A 25,731-nucleotide genomic window follows, 5' to 3' on the forward strand; every position below is an offset into this window, starting at 1 on the left:
AACCTGTAACCTGGTCTAGTTCAACGCCTTCTGGTGCAAGGTGATGAATCTACGCCCTATTTCTCTTTCTGGGTTTCATCATTTAACATTACTCCTTCCTCCAGCTGACTCAAGGACTGAAAATTCAGCTTTAGGCACTGCAGATGAGGGCAAATACTTCATCAGGACTGAAATTCTACTACACAAGTGGCTTATCCAAAGCTTTTTCAGGTAAGGGGCAGTCTTTCCAATGATTTCAGCTGTCATGTAATCAAGCCTGACTGACTAAAAACATAAAAAGGAAGATTGCTTCAGATGTACCTAGAGCTGCATTTCTTCATTACTTTAATGAAGAAAGAGATGGAAAGGGCATCTGTGAACATCTTTCTGTTATCATGCCAGTGCTTAAGTAGATTCTGAGATTATTCATAATATATTCAGTCTGCATTATAATGTAATTAATTCATCAGGGTACAGATGTCTGGCAGTATTTTCAACAGGAAGACTTTTTTTATAATTCCTATTGGTATGGCTTCAGTTGGCCTGATTTTACAAAAAAAAAAAAAAAAGAGAAGAGCCTTATACTTCTGTGAAACTGACTCACCATAGACTGATATCAAGTAAGAAACAATATCATCATAGACTATGAATTTAGACCTGCATAAAAAGTAGTCCTGATTTCCTTCCTTTGCAGTCCTTTTCTTAGTGCTGAGAAGCAGCCGCTTTGCCCAGTCCATCTAGTCATTCACTCAAAATATGATGTATGTTTAGAATAAATATGCCAATTTTTCCCCAAAACAAGGGAGGCATTATTAAGATGCAGCACTGAACTTAATGTTTTCAACAGGTACTGAAATATTCCAAGTTCTTTATCATTTTCCCATCAGACCTGATACCATGGCTATTGCTTTCTCTGAAACTGCGAATAACCTTCACTGCTATTAAGAACAAAGCCAGTCTCACATACCTGCTCTTCAGGTTAAATAAACCACTAAAATTTGCATTATATGGGTATATGCAATGAGAAAGCTTTGACTATCTATTGACCAACTCTGGTTGTGAAAGATTGTCATGAATCAGTTTTTAAGAATAATTCTTTTATCTCTGAAAAGCTGAGCAGCTTAGAAACTGCTGTTAAATGCTCTTCCAAATGCCTAATGCATGAAGCAAACCATGCCCTACCCTCCGGGATCTTGACCAGCAGGGTGGAACAGCTGGTGTTCATTACTGATGGGACAGCCCCAGAGAATTTAGGGATCCACTGAGTGCTTTGGTTTTAGGCCTGTGCTCACTCTGTGTCTAATAAAAATAGTATATTTTCTGATAATCACACAATTAAGATACTAGTAACTCAATATTAGCCTGATCAATGTTTAACGGAAATGCATATTTATAGCGTCTCTTGAGAACAATTCCAAAATCAATTACAATTTTTAAAAGGCAGCATTTTTTACCATATCAGTTTTAGAGGGCCTACTTTACAGAACATAGCTACAGAAGCCTTTTATTGATATGTATAAGCAGTGATGTCCAATTGCCCAAAGGGTATTTTACATTAGACTTCACAAAGATTCAGGTGTCTCTGAAAAGCGTGTTCTAAAAGAGACACATTTTTCTTCTCATAAAATCGATATTAGGATGCTTCAGCGTAATTGGGAATTATTCTCAGAAATGACACCCACAATCAGTATTTTTGCCAGTGGAGTTATACAAACCAATTCGATGAATGCATAAAAACATGAGTTCTATTTAGGTCCAAGGGCTTAGCCCATACTGAGGATCCTGAGATGTTTATGCACAGCACAGGATCAGGCACACAGTACCAGGGTGACTTTCCAATACTGAAGTGAATGAAAGGATGGAAATTCAATAGATCTATTCCTGTTGTATTTCTGAAGATTCCTTTTTGGTTCACTGTTGGAATTACGATTGCCAGAAGAAGCCATCTCTCACGGACTTTATTCTCTGCCTTGTCACAGTCACACTTGTGCTGTGTGGCCACACGGTCATCTCTGTCAAGGAGTTAATTCAGGTTAAAATTAACCACTTTTCTGGCAAGTTAGTTTTACCCTGATGACTTTCCTGCTCCAGTTCACTATACAGTTGCACAAACTCTTACATAAGCACAAGGGAAGAGAGGGCTGGAGGGCAGGAGGGGGAAGGAGCAGAACGCTGAACTGGAGGAGCACAGGATGCACCAGAGGAGCTTTATGTCAGCTCATGGTGGAGGCTTATCCTTAAAAGTAATTCTGCATCTAACTTTCCCTGAGATCAATGCTCTGAACCTATCTGACTTTTCAAAGGTCATGTAAAACATTTCTAATAGTGCACATAGTTAACATAATTATGCTGTCTAGAATAGGTAAAAGAAGCCATTTCAATCCTGAGGGCCAAGGAAGACTTTCATATACCTTTGATGATCCACATCATTATTCAATAATAACATGAAAAAAAGAGAAGTGTAGCTGCAGGCTGCATAAAATTAAAGAATAACCCATTTGGGAATTTTTCTGGGAGTCCTTGTTAATACAATATGGTATTTTCATTGAAAAATGTTAGGCGTTCAGCAAAAGAAAAAAGGCCTACAGAACTTTTCTTGCTATTGCTGCATTGGCCATTGAATTACACACCCAAGGCAGACCTACAGTTTGAATCTGTGCAGGCGTAACTAAGTCTATTAGTAGTAGAGAAATCTCACGGCTTTAACCAACATAAATATGCTGAAAAAAAAAACCCCAACAGATTCCATTAAACAAGTAAACAGTTCCTTTGTCTGTGCAGCTTATCCTGAGAATGGTACTGGCAAAGGAACTCCTGCTCTTGTATAAGCTGTTTCCACACCAGAGGGAGGAGGGATTGCATAGCTCCAGCAGCACAGCCATCCCTTTTAAGCACAGACAAGCCTTAAGGATACAAGATACTGGCAGGAGGGCCAATGCAAAAGATACTATTGGGCTATAGTGTCTGCAAAAAGCAGTTCCAGCTGCTCCCTGGCACGCTTTGCAAACAGCAAAAGCTAAACTGCCCCAAGCTGCCCAATGTTATACCTTCCTAATGCCTATTCACAGCGTGATTCTCCTGAAGAAGCATGCAGAAGTCAGTTCAGCTGCTTCAGCTGAATCCTTTCTTCTCAGTAACTTCAGCTGTCCTGCTTTCTCTGTAACACTGCAGTAGTAGACGCTGCTGATGCTGATGCTGAGGGTCTTGCATGGCAGAAGCCGGGTGGCAGAACATTTTACCAAGAAATGCAGAACAGCTATATTATTTCAGTGCTGCACGTCAAGCCAGCGATGAGACATGTACTTTAAATGCATTTATGCCTGATTCATTGCAATTAGGTCCTTCAGTTCACTAGCTGCATGGTAACATTTTCCATTTTTCTGAGAAAAGAGAAGGAAAATGAAGAACATCTTGAATTAAGGACTTATGTGTCACATGCAAATGAGATGCACTCAGAGACAACGTGTCTATCTTGTGCCTGAAGAAGTGAGTCTGTTATGACTGAACCAGATCTGAGATATTTCTCAAAAAAGTAATAGAAACTGCCCTCATCCTCATAAGTTCATCACATCAGGTCCAGTCAAGTTAATTAGCACACCAGTATTCTTGTTCTGTGATCATCTACGTTTTATATCATTCCTTATTTCCACTTGCTCTTGTGAAAATATTAGCAGCCTTAAAAATGAGGATGAATTGAATTTCTGAACAGAGGGGTTTTTAAGCTTAAAATACAATGTGACAAATCTTCTTTTTTAAGGACTTGTCAGACACGTTCCTTATCCATCCAGCATCCCTAACATCAAATGCATTCAGCCAGGATTGTGTTTAGCTTGGTATGCAGACACAGATAAAGAACAAGTAGGGCAAATTTTTTCCTATCATGTGTTACTCTACATGGAAAACACCCATGATGGAAGGTCTGCTTTGACCTTTGTATTTAAAAAATATAAAGCTACATCTTGCCTCCACTGAAGTCAACAGTAGGTTAGGAGGGGTAATGTTGGGCTCAAAGACTCATTTACTAATAAGTGATGTCTCTGTATGATGATATTGTTTGTCTGAATGAAAGTATTGTCTGTAACGAAAGCTTTCCTCAAAGTATATGCCCACCTGTATGGCCAAAATCCCCCATCTGTACTGATTTTCTATCACTTACAAGATGTGAACAATGTTTTAATTACTACTGGTTCCAAACAAAAGTACAAGGTCATGAGGAATAAATTTGTGTTTGCTGTTACTCAAAATAATTCAAAGATATTTTATGTTGCTCTGCAGATAATTATATTTGTCAGATCATATATTTTGTCAGTTAAAGTTACATTTTTCTAGATTTAGCTAGAAGAACCTGAGAATCAATTTCTAGATCTAGCTTAAAGAAGCTGAGAATCAATTGTTTTTTGCCTGCACGTGAAAAATAAGTTCTGAACAGCTTAAATGCTATTGCTTTATTCACACCTCTGGAATGATTAAATGGGGTATAAACATCTACAAGAAAAAAAATCCAAACCCAGAGGAGCAGGCCTTTGCATTTACTTTTTTTAGTTCTACTCTCTAATTAGATATATATGCCACATTGTTAACTGTCTCCTTTAAAATAAAGAGTGTATACTGAGGCCAGATATAGAGTTTGTTGGGATTTTTTGGGTATGACTTCTAAAAAATTGTAAGACCATTTTACCTCGTACAGTAAGTGTTCCACAGGAACACGCTTTATTCTTTCTTATCAGCAAATGCCAGTTATTTTGTTGCATGTCCCCTGCCATCCTTGGCACCGCTGCCTGCACCTTGTACAAGACAGTCTGCTGCTTATATCTCCGTATGGGAACAAAAAGGGTTTAGGTAGAAGTGGGGTTTAGCGAGACTGTGGGCACGGTATTGCGCAGCGGACACCGGAATGGGGCAGAAGTGGGAGGATGGAGTACGTGGCAGAGGCTGGCAGCAGCCGGGGGCTCGACAGCTCTAGCCCTCTCATCCGTACCAGGGGCAGAGGAGCAAAGCTTAACGGGGAGGAGATTTCAGGGTATTTTTATCTTGAATTCATGTTCATTTTGACGTAAGACTGACTCCTTTGGATGAGCACTGTTTCAGCTGATGTTGTGCAGGGTTTGAGATACATGCTGACCGTGTTGATTTTAATGACTGAGTACACCTTCAGCACAGATTTATAGAAAATCCTGTGGAGGGGGCCTGGATAGGCCACATAGGCCCATCCTCAACTCAGACAGGAGCAGATGAACTATGTCATTCCTAAGACATGTCTTCTGAATCTTTTTTAAAAGAACTTTAGCTCCAGAGTCTCCAGCTTCCCTCCCAGCAATCTATTCCTGTACCTCATGAACCTTTCCATTAAAGCTCCTTCCCTGGGATTTCCATACTTTGAAATGAAAGCCACTATTTCTTGTCCTGTCATGGACACCACAGGGAGCACACAGGTCTCCTTTGCAGCATACCAACTGTAAAACTGTTTTCACATCCCACTTTCTGTGATCTGTATACAATAAACAGCGCTAATTCTTCCATAATTTATTGTGGCTCCCAGACCTTGGTAACTGTTCCTCAGTTAGTTTCCATTGTTTCAGAGCTGTTACACCCAAACCCTTGTACAATAATCCAGCAGAGACCTTACAAATGTTCAGTGGAGTAGAAGGATTACTCCATATGACCTATGCTGATTACCTAACCTAGAATAAGGTTCACCTTTTTCCAAAAGTAGGGCAATATTGACTTAAAATCACATCTTATCACCTGTATTTCCAAAATCTTTCTCTATGGAAGATTTTTGTTCCCTTAATCATTTGGACATTTCTTTCTCATCCCTATGTGTGGCACTTTGCCTCTTTCCGTAGTAAGTAATCTTACAGTTTTGCCTAGGGACTCCCTAGATTTATGGCTATCCAGTAGTTCAGGTTTCTAGACATTCAAAGATATAGAAAAATGTTCTTTGTAGTGCAAGGTGAAGGCGATTTGTACATGAGCCTGGTGCTCCAATGTTGTGTTGTTCTTGCTGTGTTTACCCAGCTCCACTGGACTTATTTAGCACTCCCAACAGACGGGATATATCAGATCTGCCACTGCTGGGACTGCCAGTGTTGCATCTACCTGGCAGGATCTACAGGGATGAGGAATTATGTGCCTTTTTGTAGCTGAGTGATGAAAAACAGCTTCAGACTATAATGGAAATGAATCCTATGTACATATAAACCATTGAATATTCAAACCCGACAACACTTTTTCTTTGCAACTATGCATGTCCATTACTAGGACTGGCATACTTATAAAGTACTGAAAATACTGTATGAAATTAAACAAATGAACAAATTCCATGTACTTCATTACATTGAAAAGCAGAAATACAGAAGTTTGGATTCAGGAAAATAATAAAAAAACAACCAATGTCAATCAGTTTCAACTCACTGATTGCAGACTGTGTTTTCTACTGCCCGTGGAATTACAAGCAAATTCAATTTTCAGATGGGATTTGAGTGGGGTCATGAAGTGCCTGGGATGAGGCTGTCCTCCATTTACTGGGAAAGTGGAAGCATTGAACTGAAGTCATGTCAGAAAAATGAAAGGATAATTCAATGAAATGGTTAATAGATGGATTGTAATGACAATTCCTGTGATTTTTAGGTGCGAATATAGTAGCATCTCTGTGTGTTATTATATATATGTGGAGTGTATAAGCATCCTAGCTCTGCTTTGTGATGTTTCCTCTTTATACCTAAAATATTTAAGTCTGTACTACCACTACAGCCTTGCTGTGCTGTATAAGATCTAGTCGTAAATGATGAAATTGCTCTCACACAGTTTCAGCTATTTATAATTTCAGTGTGTAAGCTTATCTAGCTTCTGTGTGTAAACTATGGAAATGTATACGGAGAGCTAAGTATCTTTGGGTGGAATGAAGCTCTTCCTGTCAGCCACGGAGGGGATGCGATCAACTAGCTTAGAAGAGATGCTTAACTTTTAGAAGGCTAAAGCTAAGTGAGATAAATCCCCTGATGTAGAAGAGACAGGGAAGTAGAGCTAAGAAGAGGAAAATTGAAAATACAAATTTGGATTCCTGCATAAGAATTTAAACACATTCTATGTACAGTTTCAAGAAACTAAATGAGGCATGATCCAGTAGCACAAAATATGTATGTATTTACCTACATTGCTGCTGAGCAGAATTGCTTCTCAGTGCCTCTTTCTTGATAGACTTCTCAGGCCTGAATTACTCTTTTATACCTACTCTGTCAGCACAAGATCTTTTCTCTACATGCCATGTGAAACACGTTGGCCCCATCTACACAACAGAAGAACCACATTTCAGTGCACAAGTGTGAAATAGAACTGTTGGCATGTTACTTTATTGTGTGGCAGTTCATTTTGTGAATTTGCCAATGTGATATGCCTACTAGAGAATGTAAGGAACACAACCAAAAAAACACAGTCATCTAGCAATATTTCAGCTATGGTAAATCGGCGTATTGCCTTTGAGTCAACAGAACCATATCATTTAATGCAAGCTGAGTGTCTGATTAACAGGACTCCTGGGAAGGAAGGAAAGCACGTGGTCACTCTGTGGTTACTATCTGTGGTTGAATATCAGCTAAATATCTGCATAAGTAGAGATGTTTTCAAGGAAAAAATACTCCCACATTTTTTAAAATTTATGCGTATGGATTAAATCTATGTGTTTTCATCTGTTTTGGAGCTGAAGTGAGAATTAGTAGAAAGACAGAAACAGGTCAAAAAGAGAAAAAGATAAAAATGAAAAGCAGAAAACCTTAGTTGGTTCTGCTGAAGAATGTGTTCAAACAGCTCTCATGCCAATCTGAAATGAGAGATATCATTTTTAAAAGCTGATTCTTTTTTCTTTTGTGTTGCTACTATTTGTAATCATTCAGTGTCTCTATCAAAAAAAACCCAAACCACCACACACACACACAAAAACCAACCAACCAGGGAAAGACTAAATACAGGATTTAAGATAAAATATAAAACCAGTAGAATAGAGAGAGAGATGTCTTTTGAAAGAAGGGGACTTGGGAGAAAACATGTAAGAATGTAAGAAAAAGTTGAACATAAATGCTAAAGCAGTACAAAGGTGAAGTAGGAAACTTGGTGAGCAGCTGGGAGAGAACAGAGTCAGAATCTGTGCCAGAGAGTGGAAAGGTTTAGTTTACTATCTCTGATGCTGAGAAAAGGACAAAATCAAAAGGAAGACGACTAAACTGTGTAAGAAGGCAAATTCAGGAATTTTTAGGCCATATATATTCTGCTGGATATTCTTTAATAAAATATGTTTGATTAAAGCAAATATTCTTCTGAGGCTAACCATTTCACCCCCTACTTTCACGTAAGATGTTTTTGCTCAGAAAAGGACTTGTTTCTGAAACCAACCCTGAAAAGTCATGGGTCCAGCTTTGAGAAAGAGTTGTCTTGTGGAGAAGGAAAGCTGGGTGAGGAACCGCACACCTCCCAGGCTATTATAAGAATAGCCCAGGCTATTCTTGGCTCACTCACTTCACTGAGCACTGAATTCATTCACAAATTGGGAACATCTCCTGCTGCTACTTTCTAGCGCATTTGGTAAAGTGCTGAATCCCAAATTAGTACGGTGGTGTTGCTAGGTTTTGATAAACGGGCCTATAAATTCATTGCAGAACTCCCTGCTTTATTCAGAAAAGCTACTGTTGTCAAAGACAGAAGTATAGTTTGAAATGACATATTTTGAAGAAAATACTTTGTTAAGGTATATTTTTCTTTGTACACAGCTACAACAATCAGTCAGCTCTATTTACAGAACTATGGCATTAGTCCTTACACACCGATAACACGTAGGCTTTTAGTTAACCTAACAAATATTTTGCTGTGTGGCTGATGCATTAACATGTGTATTAGTGAGCACTTGTCCATAAGGAATTTGTCAGGCTGTCATCAAAGACTAAGACAGGCAGTCCCTGCTCAGAGTAAAAACACCTGGGGATCACAGCAATCACTCTGAGGGGAATTAAAGCAATAGATTAATCGACCGTAAGAATCATTTTCCTTGTTCATGAATCTGGATTTCCCTTGGCTGCCAGAACTGTAGATGAAAGTGAAAAACATCCTTGACCTTCTCTGTCAAAGAAAACGCTTCTCCCTTTCTCTTTGTCTGATGTGCAGAAATGGGGATTTTTTTTGAGTGATTTACAAGGTCTGAGAATTGCAAAGAAAAGGTGTCAATAAAATAGTATCCAGGTTCTCATTTATTCTGCTGTGTCCTGACCCATAAAGAGACATTAGAGAATGTTTCAAAAGTTGTCAGCTTGGATCCTTGTAGTCTACCACACTTCCTGACTTCAAAGTCTGTGATGCAGCTCTACCAGTTAGCCTGTGATCATAGTATAAATACATGAAATAAGGCTCCATGGAAAACAGTACTGTCTGAAGAGAGGTGATAAGTGTTCAAATCTTTGCTCTGTCTGTAACTCTCTGTGCAATCTTTGGCAAGACAACTCGTCTGGCTTCCATTTTCCCATCTGAAAAATATCCCTTCACAGGAAAGTCAGGAGGTTTCATCAATTAGCCTCTAATTAGGAAAACACTTAAACAAGTGTTTCAGTTAAGCCCTTTTCAGAAGAACAAGCATAGTGAATTAAAGCTTACTGCTTACCAAGTGCTTCATATCTGAAGACAAAAGCATGTGTAAGCGTTACATAGTAAGTTAGGGTTTATTTATATGCTGTTCAGCATAAGAATAAAGTGATCACTTGACAGGGCAGTTAGCTTGTTTACCTTTTCACTGATTGTGCTTACCGGCTCTTTCTACGTGCATTATTTCTGGATGAATTATATTAATGGACGGAGCTTGATTAAGACACAGGCACAACAGGGCTCAGCAGGGAATGAACTGTTTGACCTTTGAAATATTTTGAGATTACAAAAATGTTCCATTTCCATGTCATTATGAAACCAAAACATTTCAAAGCATTTCAGAGGGTGGAAGTACGTCTATGGTAAGGGCATTTATCTGGGATGCAAGAGATAAAAAATTAAGCCTGTGTTTTCTCACTCTCTTGCTGATCAGACAGGTATTAAGAAGCACAACTCTGGAGAGGGTCTTCCCAGTCTGATCAGAAACTCTACCCTCAGCTTACCTCCCTCCACTTTTTATGCAAAATTGTATTCTCCTGTGATGTGATTAGATTTTGGAAAATTGGCATATTCTGATCAAATCCTGATTCTTTGACAGATCTGTTTACTCAGATAACCAGATCTCCAGACCACTTTCAAATGTGTATAAGTTCACAGTAGGCTTCAGTCACTGAAGCAGAGTTTATGCCAACCACACAATAAGAATAGTTCAGGGGGGATTCCCTCTCAAAATTCAAGGTCTTTATCTAATTAAATATTACTTTCTTGATAAATCCTGACCTAGAAGCAACAACCATTCAATAGCAAAGAGCTCTGAATACAGAGATGAGATTTGCTGCTTCAGTTACAGATGAAACAAGCATTGGACGACCTCACAGTTTCAGTACGTTTATTCCTTTTATGCCCAAGCTTAAATAGCATTTACTTCCCTGTTAAGTTTCATTACTGCTTTGCAAATAAATACTGAAATATATATTTCTTTTATTTTGGAGTTATGATTTAAAAGCAAGGTATAACTTTGTGGGTTTGGAGTCAGAGTTAGTCTCAGTGAACACAGAGTTTTGTTACATCATAAAAAAGGTGATGAGACAGGTGAATGTGAAATTACATAGCTTAAGTAACAACAAACATTTGGTCCTTTGGGAGTTCCCTAAGAATTCTGTCTTTTTCTTTCTTTCATTTTTTTCCCCTTCTTTCTCACACACACAGATGAATACTTCCTAATCTGTGGGGGTATTGTGAGCATAAATTTATTATTAGACATGAAATGATAAATGCTGCAGAAGTGACTATGAACATCTCTCCTCTGCACATGCCCACACCCTCTTACTCATTCTTTTCTGGTTTTGGTTACCACTCCCACCTTTACCTGTCCTATGCTTAAAAGTGCCTTTGTGACTATAAGGTCAAACATTTCTGTCAGAAGGAAAGATAATCACAAAACCCAAATGCTAAGGCCTTTCTCTTTGTTTCTGGGAACTCATTTCTTGCTCATTGTGAAGTGTAGGAGGAGGGGGGAAAAAGATAATATTGGTGTTTATGGTGGCAGGTACTCCATTTCAGAGGGATTAATATCATCGGCAAAGCCAAGTGAAATCTGCCACTGCCAGAGAATAAAACCTTGGTGGGCACATATTCCACCAGAATGGATTGGTCTGGCAAAGAGATACTCCCCTATGTTTACTGAATATTTACATGTAATTTCTTTTCTTCCAGTTTCAGTTAATGGACAAATAAAATAATGGAAATGCTTTGAAGGATAGAAATTAAGACTACACACTCAGAAACAGCTCCAGCTAGTGCAGAGCACAACAGCCTGTCTGCTCAGCAATAGATGTCACTGTGAAAGCATCACTCTTTATCTCTGCCCTCTACACCAAAACCTACTGAATCAAGAATCGTTTCACAGTCTTCTTACTTGTCGGATCCAGAAGGTTGGCCGCAGCTTCCTTGGGCAAGAGAGGAACAACCATAACAAGATGAAAAATCAATTTCTACAGGCCAGTTTAGCTTCAGTGAGGTCTTCATACACAGAAAAGTCATTTTAAGTGATCTACAAATATAAAACCATCTTTTGTATAAATTTGAAAAAATATATGCATGAATACTTGGATGTGTGTGTATGTGTGAGTGCGCAAATTTGAGAGAATAACAGACTGGGAGATCGTTGTTGCGATTTATTTTTTGCTTACCTAAACCCATTTATATATACTGCAACACAAGCCACCACAGTGAAGCGATCACTTTGATGCATTTTTCCTTTTTGAGTTATTAGTAAGTGCATTACACTTACACAGGGAATCAAATTATTAATTTCTACCAGGAAGAGCGAAAACCCAAAGACTAGGGAAGGAAAATATTAGACAACACCATATAGTGCTTGGATCCTAGTACATCCTTGTGCTAAAGAGACTTTTTCTCTACTGAATTCCTTTTAGGAGCACAAAACCAAAATATAACTCCACAAGAGTTTTGAAAAAATCCTATGATGAAATAATCAAAGTGCTTTCTGTTTACTAAAATATTTCACTGGTCGCTAGAAATACTCAAGGATACATAAAGTTAATTCCTAATGTTACTGAAGTCATTTACAATACTAATAAATATTCCTATTCCATTCATTGTGAAATTGAACTTCATCTATAGCTTTTTAATCTTTTTCTTTAGGTATTTTGGGGCCTTGTTCTCTCTGATTTCCACAGGAACTGTTCCCAAGCCTACTAAAATTAGTGCAACTATCTTCTGTGATTTCTTGTCATCCCAGTGCTTCTGGGATCAGGCCCAGAAGGAGTAAGGAATGACTCTCTGGAGAAAAAATAAAGCGTATGGAATTGGGGCAGAGGAGAAGTCTCAGGACAAACACAGGGAAAAGTCATTGCACAACTCGGGCTTAACCTTCCCTGGAGCAGCTGGGTCAGCAGGGCCTGGGGAAGCCATCCTCTACGCAACGACTTTACAGACCCCTCCTCTTCCCACCGGCGAGATCCAACATGAGAAACTGGAGAGCGCCTAAATCCCCAGGCTCCCTGATCCCTCCTCACGGAGCTTCCCAGGAAAAGGCACCAGATGCCTGCAGGACTTCACATCACCAGCTGCTGACTTTTGTGCATCATCGAAGGGCACTTAATCATGTATATCAGCAGAGGGAACACTCCAAGTTTTCTAGAATGTTTCATTTCCCCAATCAGATATTTTAAGTAACAAGGGGATTTCCACTACCTTATTGTCTATATTTTCTTTAATTACTCTATTATTTTCTTTTAACACAGTCCAAGTAATTTAGGGGAGGAAAGGTGATATACATTTGGGTATTCAGAGATTTCTGGGAATCTCTGTAACACATAAGTGTCAGATTTATTTTACTATTCTTAGTGAAAGTTTGAGGAAAACCTGTCCCTATATAAGAGAATACAATAGCATATAAAAGATGCTTCCTGTCAGAAATTCCAGAAAACATTTATTTTAGTGAAGTCATTAATGGTTTCTCCTTTAAGGAAAATAAACTCCCTATGCCTCAACTGTCTGTGTTACTGGAAAGTTGTTCATGCTTGTTCAGATGAAAGAGTTTAAAAGACCTCAGTTCAATACCCATTTGAACTAGATCCGTGTCCATGTTAATAAACCATACAACTGTCTTTCATTTAAATCAGCACCTTTTTGATTGAATGGACAGTTCACTAGTTGTTAGTTGATGGTGGAATTGTATCTCACCAATATTCAATTATAGCTCTGTAAACTTTGTTTCTTTCACAAATCGGAAGTGCTTTGGCATAGTGTGTTCTCTCAGGTGCTGTTCGTTTGTAACATAGCTAAGGGTTTCAGCTAACTGGTCATAACGAGATGACATGTGAGTACATGATTCACATGCTGTTAATTAAAGTTGCTAATAACACTCAAAGCTTTAATATATAACTGGCAGCTACGTGGATATTTGGTGCGCGTGCAGCCTGCACCTGTAAATGTGATGCCAATGTCACGTGATGCAGAAAACCATCTGGTGACGGGAAAAACCGAACCTCACAAACAGAATAAAGCAAGGACAGAACGCTGAGGGGACAACAATGCCCAGGCCTGCAAAGGAGACTCTCCATCCTCCACCCCTCTTTCTCTTCCTTTTTCCAAACACTAACACTTTCCCTGAAAGCAAGTACTAAGGAAAGTTTTTTAGCATACTAAACAACAAAGAAAAACACTGATGACCAAGAAATATGAGAATTGTGAAATGATACAGCATCACAGACCTATCTATAGAAGCACAAATTAGAGAAATAGACAAACTTGAGAAGACTGGAAAGTATTCATTATCTGGTAAATTTTAATCCTGAGTAGAACTGTTAATTTCAATAATATTCAGTGGTTTATTGTACAAGAGCCAATTTGAGAGATAATTAGTAAGGTCCAGTCTTTCATTCATTATACCCCAAATTTGATTGTAGTGGGAATTCAGGGTGTGCAAGACAAACAAAACCAAAAAGACATGAGATGATTAAAAATCAGACAGATGAAATCCTTCTTTTGTTTAAGGCGGATATCATAGTATACATTCATACATAACAAAGCAGCTCACGGAGAATGTATAGGATCAGCTGAGTACTGAAAAAATAACAAGTGGGAAAGCATGTAAAAAAAAAAAATACAAATCAATGCCAGTTCCTAAAATTACATGAAGGTTGACCATGTGTTTGAAACTAAGCAGTAAGTAGCAATGAGTAGAAACAGTCCAGCATCTAATCTAGTATAGTCAAGGTAGAACAAAAAATCTGTCTACTAAACTTAGACAGTCCAACAATACTATCTCCTGTAAAGAAATAAAGTTGAGCTTTAGAATAGTTTAGTTAAGATTTGTGATTAGGTCAGAAACTCTGAGAAAAAGGGGACAGAATACAAATATGGGAGAAGATAGGGGCAAACACTGATAGAGAAACCCATTTCTTTCTTCCTCCTGCTTCTGGTGCTTCTGATGCAGGAAAGAATATATAACACTTGCTGATTTCTGATTGCAGTAGGATGCTTATTCAGAGAACCCTAAATCTCTGCCCCATGTCTAAATTTTCTGTTAATGCCTTTTGTGGACATTAATGTTGTACTGCTTTCATCTAGATGTACACTTCAAAAATGGCTGAGCCAGAGAAATGCTTCTCTTTGTGAATGTCTAATAGAATCTAAGCCTGGGAAAGCAGACAGTTATTAGCATGTTTAGCATCCATAAATGCAGAGCCTGCATTTTATTACCTTCTGAGGAGGCCTACTCAATGCCTATGTTATACCATCTCAGGAAACAATAAAAAGTTTATTTGCCCATTGAATTCTCATTTAATCAAATGATTAAGTGATATTTTTTTTCTCATTGCCTGGATTTCAATTTACCTTCTCCTTCTCTGGATTTATGCATTGCTTATCCCTTTTATTGTTTCTCCTAACAGCCTATTTCCTTCTGGTAGCTATTTCATCATCCCTTCAGTAAACCTGTGTTAGCAGATATGGTATGGAGAGCTGTACTGGATCCCCGAAAACATTCTCTTTAGATTCTTTGGAGATAGTGTCCATTCCACAGTGAGGTATATACTCACATGAATGAATGAGATGTTATAAAAAATGCTAACACACAACATGATTTCAACAGGAATTAGGTGCTTGACAACTTTTAAAATTCATCTCAAAAAGCTCTTGAGTGGCCCAGTCAATGTCTCACTAGAAAACAATTTCAATCGAATGAGGGCAGAAGAAATTATTCACCATGGTTCTCCTTTGAGTCCATTGGTGGGAGGAGACAACCACAGCCATGCTTCGTTCTGGTCAGCATTGGCATCTGGAGGACAGGGGAGGTCTCACACTTGCACTGCTGCTGTCTTGCTCCCCTCTGCCACCTGCGGACCTCCTGGGCACCCCATCCCTGTGGTTCCAACCACTGGCTGACTCTTACTTGGCAAATGAATAGAAATAAGCAAATAGCGGTACCGTCTAGTAGTAAAGATTTCAATGGAAATTGTAAGTCCCTCAACAAGTTCCAAAGATAATACAAAATGCTATGTTTTTCTACAACATGGTATCTGATGAGTGAAAGCAAGGAGACAGAACCCATCTACCAAAGTATACTCAGCCGAGGTAAATCAACACCATTTTCTTGAAGCAAACAGAGTTACAATTTATAATAGGAATTTGACCCCAACATTGAATAAGCTTACTAAGACATTTTGATTTCCTTTTCCTTCCTGGTTACAGAAAATGATGACCAAAGTAATTGTGCAAAAGACCTGAAAACTCCATCCACCCGTAAGCAATTGACCTTATGATAAAATCCCCCATGGCCCTTTGCTGCAGAGCAGGAAAGTGTTCAGCATCTTCAGGCAGCCTCCTAGCTGTACGTGCCTGAGGAAATCCTTTCAGACCAGCAAACTATTGATTCTGAAAAATACTATATTTAATCATAAATCTTGAGCAAGCTCAACACAGGTCAGTGGAGACAAAATATTAACCACTCTAAAGTGCTTTTAAAAATTCTCAAACTGGAATAAAGATATGACATGTACACTTATCTGTAATACAGATATTTATTTTTTTTTACATTTGCATATCACTCTCTTTCAGAGAATTACATCCTATGGTAGCACACAAAAACCTTCCTTCTGAAATCATATGTGTAGGCTTCACACAAAATTGACTTGAAGGTAGGAACTTCTCTGCCAGAAAAAGGAGATTTTTTTTTTTTTTAATTACTTCTGTGTTGTCAATTAATTAATCAATCCAGTTCAAACACTTTGCTCCTTCCCTGAATATTTCTTGTGTTATCACTTATCAATACATCTTCTTTAGTTAGAATACATTGAAAATTACACCAGAAAACAAAGTTTTGGGGATTTCTGCTTTGTCAGGTCCAAAACATTCAAAATACCTTATATTTGAGACTTTTCAACCATTCAGAACTGGCACTGCCTGAATTATTGATCGCTCTTTCTTGTGTTCACATACCACGGGTTTGAAGTGCCAGCAATCCCATGGCAGTCCAATGGCTGGTATGTTGTGTATCTGGAAGATCCTGTCCCCTGGGATTTGGTTGTGAGGGCATACCTAAAGGGAATTTCAAATATCTGTTAGCCATGCTTTCCTCATGGCCTGCATTTCTCCTAGGGAGACTGTAACACATAAAACACCGCTCCACTCAGATTTTTACAGAGGGCTGAACAGAAAATGAGCTGAAAAGCAGACCTGTTTTCAGGTACCTCAGAACAAGAAGCCATTTAGCAGAGAAAAGTCATGTGGAGGATTTTTGTACCTTTAAGGTCTGACAATAACACAGCAAAAAGTACTTTAGGCTTCCTGAATTGAAACATACACTGGCTGAGAAGGTAGTTTCTTCAACTCCTGTTAGTCTGAATATGGAATTATTTCCAGATGGAGCTATTTAATCCACTAAAATTAATTTCTTAAAATCAGCCTTTTTCACAATCCTCACAAGTACTTACCGTGCAATTTCTTACTTAAAGAAGTATGCAATCTTATTTAATTGAGGCTAAAAAACTGATTTCAAACCTTGATGGAAGGTTCACAGAGTGCACAATTTAGCTTTAGTCTTACATGACCACCTCATTTTTGACCCACAGACATTAGAGAGATTTCCTTAGTAATGTGTCTTCATATCCTGATGGCTTTTATTTAGCAAAGCCAACTATAATTTTGGTAGTCTGAACTAGCATAAACTATGGTAGAATGACTTAGTATGAAAAATTCACAATAAAAGTTGAGGTTTTATGGTCATGTCTTTTTCAAATGAGTTAATTAACGCTGTATAAGCTAGAGCTGCCTGGTTAGTACTGTCAGAGGCAGAAATGTGTATCTCCATTCACTCTGCAATCCATTTTTTGAGAACAGGGGTCTCACAAAAGAACCTAACTCAACGTGGAAATTTTTTCATTTTTCACTTTTTGTAAATTTGCCTCAGAGACAAGCCCCATTTGTCCACAAAGCCAGTTTGAAATCCTGGTGATTATGTCAAGTCCTCTCTGTTATTATTAAAGCTCCAACTGTGAGCAAGACAGTCTTCAGATATGTAAAAATACAGGGATTTTGTCCAGAGAAGAATTTTTCGTGAAACACAACAAAGTAATTATCACAGATGCTGGTAGGCAGAGGAGAAGCCAAGGCAGTGGCTACTTTGGAAGGGAGACTACAAGTAAACAGCAGAGAGACAAACTGATAGCAGAAAGCTGCTTTATGGGCAAATCTATAAGCTATTCTGTTTGTAGTACACTTCTTGTTTGTTATGATGATTATTTTTTTCTGCAAAAGGTCAGGTAGCTGAAAAAAAAAAAAAAAAGGCAGATAACTCTGTAGCAGAGGTCAGTAACAGAAAGGTTGCTGAGTTCTGAGCAGGAATTGAAGGGTTTGTCCTGAGAAGTCACATGCAGCTTTTGTCCTTGAAAAGTAATTGCAACTTGTCAGAAATACCAGTTGTTGCTAGATGAAGATAGAAGTTCAGCATTATTTATGGACCTACACTTCTCAAGTAAATAGATTTCCCCTAATTTGCAATTCTAAAAATGCCGTTAAACCTATTTTTAAATGGCCTCTCTAAACACAGGGCAGAGTTGGTCAGGCAGTTTTTGACAAAATGTATTTTTCTTGAAAGGTGTTGTTTTATTTAAGCTGAATCATTAATGGAGCTGAACAGATTTTGAAGATGCTTTCAATGAGATTTCTGAATAAAAAGCCTTTGACCTATGTTTTGGTACAAGTACTATTAAGACTGTGTTCCAAATATTTTATTTCAATCCTCCAAATTCTAAACTTCCAAATTTGCTGTGAAGCAGAAACATCATCTTCTGTCCAGCACAGAAGACAGTGGGAATATACTACAGAGCACTGCAGTCTATGTCGGATTCCTCAGCTACCTGCAGTTTTCCCAGCAGTTTTTCTATAGACTTTAGATGAGCCTGCATTTTATTTGCTTTCTAGGTGCATATGTCTGAGAACAAACTTCGTGTGATCCTGTTTAAGGTTTGCAGTAGTTCTTGTCAAGAACTGGGCTAAACAGACTAGAAACAGAACAAAAAATGCAGCTAAATTTCCCTGTATATAACGCAATATTTCCACATGGATTTCTACCATTTCTAATGTTTTATAAGTAATTTTGGAATGATAGTCATAATTTTCTGTAGTTGCAGTTTGGTTTTCTTTTTTGTCTTTCATTCTGTTTGTTTTCCCAATGGGAACTTGTATTAGCCAGTTTTTCTGTAGAGCTCAGACAGGTTATGACAATCCAACTCAGGAAAACACAGCAATTACTGTGTCATTAACAAATCCTAAAGTAACACATGCTGTACAGAAATGTGGCAAGTTATACAGTACACACATATAATAAATACAATATGTTTCACATATAATAAATTAACATAATTTTCAAAAAGCAAATGCAGTAAAACTGAAAAATGCTATTCACGTTTCGATGTATTTTGAGCTTTTATATTAAGGTAACAGTAACAACAGAGGGAAAAATATGTTTGATGAATTTGCTTGCTCTGTACTGTTTTGTGTTGCATTGATTGGTTAAATAAGGCCAGAAGTCAGGCAGTCTGGTAAGCGTTGTCAGTGGGAATTTTTTCAGCAAATGTTACTAGTAATGGTTTTCTAGATTATCATGGATTGTGTGAAAATAAACCATTTTATTTGCTGTGCATGCTCTTTTGCTCATGTTTTCTGCTATTTCAATGCTTCCAAAGTAGCCACTGCCTTGGCTTCTTGTTCAAACAAAATATAAAACTCAAAGACTCAACAGACAGAACTGAGCTCCTCTTTCATCCTTAGAACAAGCTCTCACATACTAATGCCAAGGCTCAAGGAATGAGGTGAGAAAATTAACAAATTATTTACTGCAGTTATTGCACTACTGAAATCTTTGTTACTATTATGTATTTTTCCAATTATTACATGCACGGCTTGATAATTTAAACTTTTAGAGGTCCTATTACACAATAATTACATAGAAAAGGAGACTAACAAAGAAAGAAAAGAAAAGGAGAGAACCAGGAAAACTCAGTGACAGCTGAATGTTTGAAGACATTTTCTTCTGCGATAATCTGTGGAAGCAATTTAATATTATTGAGTATCAGGGTAAGATATGTGACTTCTGATCTGCCATGCTGCAGAATCAATTCCCAAGATAGGTTGAGAAAATTTTACTGCTGAGACTGAGTGAATACATAAGAAAATGTAATGAAGAAATAATATAGGCAGGAAGATAGAGGGAGGATAAGATTTAGTCTACCATAACTTACACATCTAAAACTTAAACATCTAAGACTGAACTATTCACCCTAAACTCTCTTTAAAGTCAACGAGGAGAAATAGGCAGAGACAGATTTGTCTCATGTTCAGATAGCAATTGGAAGACAGGTCACGTGAATCACCTTGTTACCGGCTTCTTGCTATAAGGAAAAGCTAAAACGACTTGCTCAGACTGAAATGCCCATCTTTTAGATGTTTAAAGTTAAGTTGGAAGACTCTTAGCCTAGCTAATTAACAGGTCTTTTTAATGAAATAGACCTTATTTTAATGAAAAAGCTTGGAGTTTGTCGAAGCAACAAGGGTTTACAAAGGAACAGCACAGTCCCTTCTGCTGAGCTTTTTTTTTCTTTTGAGACTTCTCTTTTCTCTAGTTACTTTAACTTTAAAGTTAAATTAGGTAGTTTTGGGAATTAATATGTCTATCACTACTAAATTGAAGTTGATCAATATCGTATATGATACCCAATCACAGAGCTTAAGATTCAACTTGATTTAGCGCACTTGCATTGCACCATTTGGGGCAACTTAGTTTGTGTCAGCGTGGCTGTACAGTGAAGCTTTCAAGCTATCCAGAGTTGTTTGGTCACCAAAGAGGTCAGAGCAGCAGGGTGACTCCAGCTAGTTAATGAACTGTTATTGCTTAAGTCGCTGTGCCACCCTTGCATTACTATTTGACTAAAGCCCTTCTGTAACCTCTCCTGAAGCCCCAAAGCTATAGACCATCATGCAAAAATACAAGTTACACTGAGGCGAAGCTAATATTTAGAGGTCAAAAATGCTGTCACACGTACATTGCCCCATCTCTGCCGTAGCCAAAATCCCATTGCATAGTCCACTGAGACAATGGCACCTCCTACGTAATTCTTATCAGTTGACAATAGTTTTTACAGAAATTTCTCTGTATGGTATTTCCTGTGTCAGAGTTTGGCAAGCACATCTCAGTGTATAAAAAATCCAGAAAGTTCTTCTGACTGAAGAAGTGCTTTAATGTCTCAAAGCTTGTCTGTATTTTCGAAGTATATCAGCTTTCTGTATACCTTGCCCTTATGTCTTCAGAGGTGCTACTTCACAAGTACTATTGCAACTCTTACTGCAAATCTCATAATTCATCTTTGTTCTTTTTAAGGCACAGGAAAATTAAGCCTTTCATTGGCTTTAAGAAGATTTCATGGGGTAAAATTCATCTCACCCCAGGAAACCGGAATTTGTTTCCTAACTGAAACTTTCGTTCTTGCTTACTGAAAACAAAATTGTTCTGTAAGCACAATCCCATCTGTGCTGATTTGAGTGAGAGTGAATAAATCCCCAACACTGCACAGCAAAATAGCTCACGGCAGAAGGCTGACATGTTATGTGTCTCCAGGCAAAGTAAGAAAAGTCTTATGACAGATCTAAAAGTTCAGTACATAGTTCAAAACATTACTGTAAGTATAGTAAATAAGCCATTAAAGGAAATTCCAAACTTATCGTTTACTTAAACTCTTAATACAGCTTAGCAATTAATACATTCATTCTTTTCTACTGCTTAGTGGCTACAGCTACAGCACACTTCACTGAAAACAAAATGAGCAGATTGCAATCAAGATGACCCAATGGGAGCAACTTGGGTTTTGTTGCTTATGGTTTTTTTTTTGCCCCAGCAGATGATAGCCTCTTAAGAAAAGAGCACCATGGTATCTTTTAGGATGAACCCCAAAAGATTTGATCTTCCCTCACTCGCCCAATGGGTCCCAGATTAGTACAGCAAGCATTTTCCCAGTTTTCTAGGATTTTCAGTTTTAGTGATGGTTGAGAGTATCTTCTCAGGATTGCTTTGCTTGTATGGGTCCGGCTATTCTGAGAAGCCACGCTAGATATGTTGCTTTTTCTGGTTGCTGCTGAGCTCTGAGTGAGGCTGGAGGGATTCCAGTGTGCCACGCCAGTCAGTACTGCAGGGCGTCCTGAATCACAATGTGAACCTGAACATGTACCCTTTAAAACTTGAAAGGTCTACCTTTCCGAAGCCTGTGGCTATTTGTTTAATGATATATTTGTATTATCTCTGTTTTCGCACATCTCCTGATAGCTGCCTGCTGAGTTGCTTAGGGAAATGAAGCCCGAGCTGGTTACAAAGGTTGTGAACTACAAGGAATTATTAACAACAGGCGACTGAGTCTGGAGCCTGTGATTGCTTGACTTTCGGCCTGCAGCATGTTCCTGTGAGACAAATAGTGCTCCCTGGGAGTACAGCGAGTGACCTTCTACCTGGGATGTGAGGAGGCACGACAGATGCTCAGGTGCCATGTGTTATTTGTGACACGTGGCAATTCTGACTGCCCTTCACCTGCCAGCAAGATGACGAGACCTAGAAAAACAAGGACTCTCACAGGTTTTGGGCCTGATGCCAGTCGTGGAGCTGAGTTTGAAGGAATAACTTTTCCCCTTTCACCAACTCATCTCCTGACCCTAAGTCTCTCTCACCCTCTGTTGCTGGAGAAAATGAAAAGGGGCAGGCATTTCTCCCCTTTTCTCCACATATTGCCAAACCTTTCTAAGGTTCATTTTTCTGGACACAAATCAAAATTTTCCAGCACTTGCCATAATAACCTCACCTCATGTCTGCTTTTCACTTCTTCAGTCTTGCAGCTCTGTTTAGGTATGCAACGTTTCCCTGTGCTAAAATGAATTTTACCCTATTCAGCATAACACAGCTAGCACGCTGAGGCTGCAGGGACAGTCATCTGATGCCTCTGCTTTTCCTGGGAGATAAGGGGAAGAGCTACTCCAGCACCAAGCACAGCCCAAGAAACGTGCACAGGCAGCGCGGAGCCCTGGGCCAGTGTGAGAGGCAGGCACATGTCTTTGTCATGCACGAGCCTTGGAAGCTAGTAATAACTCTGGCTGCGTGAGGGAGAACAGAAAGCAGAAGCAACCTGGCAAAGCTCGGAATTGCTACTGCCACTGTTGCAGTGGGAGGGGAGAGAAAAAGGGAGCCCTTTAACCTGGACTCTGGCACTTCCAAAGTCAGAGCTCCTTGTCTCGCTCAACAGGACTACTAAAAGGTGTAAAAGATGTCTCTTTTTTTTTCATAGATGTTAAAGAGGAAATTCAACTGAGTGAAATCCATCACATCTTGTTTATTATTGTTCATTATATTATCATTGTGTGTGTTCCCATCCATCCACCAGATTCCACGGTCCTTTTCCCCTTTTTAGAAAATTCTCTTTTCAGGCAATTTTTTATAGCTGCCTTTGGACCTGAGCAAATCTTTCATTTTTGCAAAAGTGCTCATGCAAAAATGCACGTTGTGGAGTGTCACTAAATCAGGCATCTGCAGCACAGGCATTTACAGATGATGCCATGGTGGCCTAGAGTAGCCTGGTCACAGAAAACCCTCTGAGAAACTTCTCACATGTTTTCATAGAAGAAATAAACTTTTTCTTGTATACATAAATCAAATGCAAACATAAACCACTGAGAGCTTTGTTGGCCTTGAACTAATATATTCAGGGTTCATACACTCTAGTACTATATAAATAAGAACAAGATTTGAATGTCCTATTTTGACTCTAATGGCCTTCAAACATACAAGCAATACTTGTGAAGAATGTGCCTGACTTATTTAAAGAAGTTGAGATTCCTGGATAAAGCTTCCCTTTATTTTCTTTTCCCAAATTCCACTCCTCATCAACTTTTAGATACAGTTTTCTCTTTTTTTCCCCATTCTCTTCTGAAGTTGCAGAATAGTGTTTGTGACATACTTTGGAGATTTGAAATGCAGTATATCATTGTCTGTAGAGAATGAAGCGATGTTAAATGAATATTCATGTTTGGAGGTAGTGCACTTACAAAGCAGAAAATGGTAAAAAATACATGTGCCTGCACAAATATAATTTTGCTCCATATATGTAAACATCAAAACACTCTTTAATAACATGTTCAATCCCCCTTTCCCCTTCTGGATTCTTGTCTTCTTTTTTCAGTGTTAGTTCTGGATGGTGCAAAATCAAGACAGAAGCAGATCTGTTTATCCTAATTATTCTTTGTGTCCAGTCCAAAATCCAGATCTTCCTCATTCAATGGCCAGTACGTGCTCTCCGTTTCATAAGAAATGCATTAAGATTAAACAGGAAAGAAATAGCTAAGGATAAAATAATGCAAAAATGTATTTTACCCAGGAAAATGCAGTAATGTATTTACGGTTGGGGGCTGGGAGTTTCTGGCTAAAAGAAAAAGAAGAATAGCAACTGCTGGTTGATGAACAATCTTTACTGAGATAAACCATACATCTGTTTAATTGGAGGGAGGCAGCATACAAAAGTAGTAACTTAGTTCATAGTTACGCATGCTTGATTTACTACAGGTCACAGATCATGCTGTGTGCAGGAACATGTCCTTGAAAGGGCAAATAAATTCAGTCAGTTTTCTGATTTCCTTCTGGCATAGCAAACTATTAGCTGAAATGAGATATTTTGAATGCATTTGTACTTCCTTAGGGAGAACTCTGAATTCCATTTTATCTGCTTCTGTGTGATCAATAGAAGACTTGGAAAATAAGACTTTCAATATCTCTCTGATGTTGCTATATTGGCATGTTTAAGAAACAAAAAAATGTAAATCATAGTGGAATTTTATTTTTTTCACATAAAATAAGAATAATTTCAGGATGACACTTAGAATTTAAAATTCACAAGAAGTCAGAGATGTATGATTTATTTAGAACTGTGAGCAAATAAAAGTAGGCATTAGAGTAGAATTCCAGGTGTACAATGTAACTTTTGTCACTGCATATGATTTTACTTTTCTTATTCACCTACATATGGAAGAAATAATGAAAAGTTGTGATGAATGGTTTTCCCCATTGTGAGAGTGAAGCAAGCACAGTATTCAAATAGTGGTTAAAACTGAAACCCCCTCCAGACCACTGGCTTCTCAGGTGTTGAATTCTCTTCGCTCACCTGGGAACCTAAAACTAGGTTGGAAATTCCACTAGGTAGCAAGCACTGAAGAGTACTCGACCCTGAAACCTCAAATCTAAGTGACTTTTCAGAAAATACAGGCCATTCCTAGGAGTCAGGAAATTACAGTGATGAAATCATTATGTTTATTGACTTTCATTTGAATTTTGTTCATCCTGGGCTTCAAGCCAGGGTAGTTCTGGGGGAATTCCATATTTGGGCCCAGAAGAGGAAACACTTGTCTATATTGCACTTTAAATAAAAGCAGTACAGGAGAACTATGTTAATCTGTTGCAAATTTGGAATAGTCTCTCTCTGAGAGAGATAAAGTGGTTTGTAGAAAGCAAATGCAGAGGCAAAGGTACAGTAGGCTAAATCATATATTTCTTCTACCTGACAGATCCTATATTTTCTGCAGAGGAAGTCCCTATTGCCATCATTAAGAAAATAAGCAACAAGTTCATGTACTTATCTTCAAAGGAGACACCAGTTCACGCTCAATGTCACTATGCAGGAAGTGTTCTGTGGCAGCACACTGATTTTTTTCTAGTTGGAAGATGACTGCTGTTGAGATCTTTTACCTCATGTGTGAACTGTGGTCTGGGCTTGATTGCTGCTTCAGTGAAGAGTTTCTTCAACTGTTTTGTTTCCTCTCTATGAAATGGGGATTTCTCACTTTGGCTAGCCTGAACTATTGAGAATGGAAAGCAAGGATTTTTCCTCAAAAAATCCCTAGGATAGGACTGAACTGGACTCCATGTCAGCACATAAATAACAAGAATGTTTTGCTGTCTGCTGGTTCTTCTCATTAGATTTACCTGAAGACAGGGTAATACACCCTAATATTTACTTAGAGTTGTTTCAAATGATCTGAATATGGGGTGAAGCAGAAGGAAAACTAATAGTAATT

Source organism: Numenius arquata, chromosome 2 (genome assembly GCF_964106895.1).
Source record: "Numenius arquata chromosome 2, bNumArq3.hap1.1, whole genome shotgun sequence".
Taxonomy (NCBI): Eukaryota; Metazoa; Chordata; class Aves; order Charadriiformes; family Scolopacidae; genus Numenius; species Numenius arquata.